The sequence below is a fragment of the Dermacentor andersoni genome, chromosome 10 (assembly GCF_023375885.2).
Source record: "Dermacentor andersoni chromosome 10, qqDerAnde1_hic_scaffold, whole genome shotgun sequence".
NCBI lineage: Eukaryota > Metazoa > Arthropoda > Arachnida > Ixodida > Ixodidae > Dermacentor > Dermacentor andersoni.
The window spans coordinates 109,104,468-109,107,821 of record NC_092823.1 but is presented as its reverse complement, the minus strand read 5'-3'; the positions used below and the strand labels follow the sequence as shown (position 1 = coordinate 109,107,821).

Genomic DNA, 3,354 nt, shown 5'->3' with positions numbered 1-3,354 from the left:
GTTCTCTGCGAATCCTCCCGTGAAGAAAGAGAGTGCCTGGACTTGCTTGTTTCTGCTCCTAGTACTGTGTTATTCGCTGCAGCTCGTCTAAACATTGGTTTTACCAGTTTAACACGTTTCCGCTCCACTGCTCGGTTATTCGGGATTAGGACCGGTATTCAGAAAAGGTTCTTTCTTTGCGCCCGAAGAACCCCTTAGAGAAAATGCTAGGTAATACTAACGAACAAATCATCAGCGAAAGCGGACAACCCATAGAAAAGAGCCCTTACGGACTAATAGCGTTGTGGATATGGGCTCAGTTCTCGACATTGTTTTCTTTCTTGTTTTTACAGTAAACCTGTATATGGCTTGTTTCCAGCTGATCGATGCCCGTAGACCAAGAACCTCGGGCCGATCCCGAAGATAGTGCAATACCGGGCCGACCCCCGACGGTGGGGAAGCAGGCTTCAAGCACTCCGCCAACTTGCATAGATAAGTTTAATATCTTAGGTCCAAATACAACCCGTATCAGATATTAACCTGATAAGAACCCGTGGGCCATATATACGTTCGCACCACCCTCTCGACGTGAGCGTTCCAAGAGCTTGCGTGTCTCTTTTCCATCCGCTCTCCCGTGGTCGCTGTTCCCGTCGAAACATTCATGCGTGTCTAGTGAGCTCTGGCTCCTCGGGGTGGCAGTACCGTCGTCCACGCTAATGTACGTAAACAGTCACGGTAAATAAGTCCGTACCCATGTTCCAAATTCTGTGTCACCTCTGTGTCGTATACTAGACTGCTTCGCTGGTCATCGACCATCACAGAGTGGAATTGCTCGTGATTTTTTTCCTATAGACGCTTCTGTTAAGCCTAACAGAAGCACAGCTATTTAAGAAGGAAAACGAAACATAGATGCATAAATATAGAGGGCACTATAGGAAATGTTAAAATTAGGGCAACCTGCGGAGCCCACCTAACGCACTGCTTGTATACTGCCCACGCATAGGCCTGCGAAGCCAAGCTGCTCACGGGCATTGTACTTTCTGGGACCCGGATACTGATAGTTGCCCTTGCCGAAAAAGGGCGCGGAAAACTCTCATTGTACCAAGCGCAAGAGCAAAAAAAACATAAACTTCGAAACAACGAAACGATAAAGCAGTCTCTGAAGTAAAACTTACGAAGCAATAACAAAAAGTGTGCAGCGACTCTGAAAATAAGGAACCTTAACGAAAATGCCTTATTCCCTGTTTCTCAGTTTGACTATAGAGGAAGGGACATGTGGGCAGTCAGCTTGCGATGGTGCCCTTATGGAAAACAATATTAGGCAATCTATAGATCTCTATTGACGATAATTACGATGCTAGCCGGCCTACTGAGCTGGAAGTCGTAGAATTGATTCCGGCCGCGGCGGCCGCATATGAAGGAGCACGAAATGAAAAACAATGGTCGCATACCCAGACTACAGTGTTCGGTAAAAAAAAAAGCGAAGGATATAAAATTCAAAAGGCGTCCCCAACCAATGCCGTGCCCCAAAAATCATGTCGTGGTTCGGGCGCATAAAATGAAAGAATTTAATTATTAAAATTTTTATTATTACCTTGCTTGGTCTTTACCCCACAAACGCCTAACTACACAACATATCAAAGTAAATAAAAATAAATTGCTCGTTTCTTCTTTCTTGGCGGTCATGGACAAAGCATTAAGAAAAAAAGAAATATAAAGAAAAACGTTCCGTGGCGAGTTAACGGTAAATGTGAGACGAGTGTGTTAGAATTAGGTCACACCTCTGTGGGCACCCGGATCGGGTAAACTCGTTCGCCCTCAGGTTTCTCTGTTTCTTTTTTAGCACATTCTACTCAATTTAATCAGGAAACCACAAAATGGTTTGCGTGTTCGTCGATCATGTAAATGAACGGGTAACAAGGACCGTGTCGGCGACCTGTTCGCTGCCAATAATGAGGGGGGTGGCAAATGCGCCGTGAATAACCCCGTTACCAACGAGTAATCTTTTTGGCCCTGGCTGTCTCTGTCAAGCCTTTTACTTTCTTTTTTGTCCTCTCTTTGTCTTTTAGTTCCTTTTTGTTGCTTGTTATGTTTCACTACCTGAATACATAAAGAAACGGTGGCGAAAAATTACTGTGTCCCTGAAAAAGGTCGGTCCACCAACCGATACACTTGGGTCACAATAGACTTGGGATACACTTGAGATACACGTGGGTAAATAAAGCAAAAATAATCGCAAAGTTGTGCCTCTCATCGTGAATAGGTTTGGTCCCTTGACAAATTCAGTAACTGCTATACATATGTATATATATATATATATATATATATATATATATATATATATATATATATATATATATACATGAAATTTGAAGCCAACATTAAAAATATGCAAATGGCACACAGCTGGGCAGAACCGAGGTAATGTTTGCCGTCGCTTGGAGATGCTGCTGATTTTTTTTTCATTCCGCCTAATCAAATAATCAGTCTTCATTAATTATTCAACTTCTCAAATATTGTAAATTAGTTTAAAAGTGTCAGTGAGAAAGTTGTAGGGCAACACGAAAAACTCCCTATACAGCTTTCTGTTGCTGAATACGTGCTACGTTTATTTTTCCGGGCGTGAAAGAAGTCGCAAATACACGGAAAATGGCCGCGTAACTGGCAGCTCCTGAAGGAGGTATTCATTAATCGGAGCTCATTCCTTTCCGCGAAGCCTACCAACATCTCTCATTTAGTGTTCCTATAATCAATGCCGTAGTGGTCCATTGCTTTTTCAGCAGCCTGCCTTTTTTCTACATTTGCATTGAAGTCACCCATAACCACAGTATACTGGGTTCGCCCTTTTCTCATCACTACTTCAACATATTCATTAAACTGTCATATTTCTTCATCATCATGACTGCTTTTCGGAGCGTAGCCTTCTACTACCTTTATTCTATACCTCCTATTTACCTTTATTATGGCTACTGCATACTATCCTCTCTTAATGCTGTAGAATTTTTTAATGTTGCCCGCTATGTCCTTATGGATTAGAAATCCTACCCCGTGTTGCTTCTTATCCGGGAGTCCTCTGTAGCATAGGGCATGGCCGTTAGTCAGCCCCGTATAAGCGTCACCTGTTCTTCTAACCTCAGTAAGGCCGATAGTATCCCACAGAATGCTTGATAATTCCTCAAAGAGTCCTGCTAAGCTAGCTTCACTCGAGGAGTTCGTGTGTTGAACGCTGCCAGGTTCAGTTTCCAGTTGTGGCCTGTCCGGGTCCACAGATTCTTAGCACCCTCTGCTGCGTTGAAGGTCTGACCACCGCATTGCTCAGGTGCTCCACAGCTTCTAGGGACTGAGGGCCGTGGATTAATTGTAGATGTCTTGAGG

At 43.6% G+C, this 3,354-nt stretch overlaps 1 pseudogene; it reads right to left on the bottom strand.

Annotated features, from left to right (window-relative positions):
• Positions 1-380: 380 nt before the first annotated feature.
• LOC126546396 (U2 spliceosomal RNA) lies at positions 381-545 on the bottom strand (annotated as a pseudogene).
• Between the last annotated feature and the right edge of the window lie 2,809 nt (positions 546-3,354).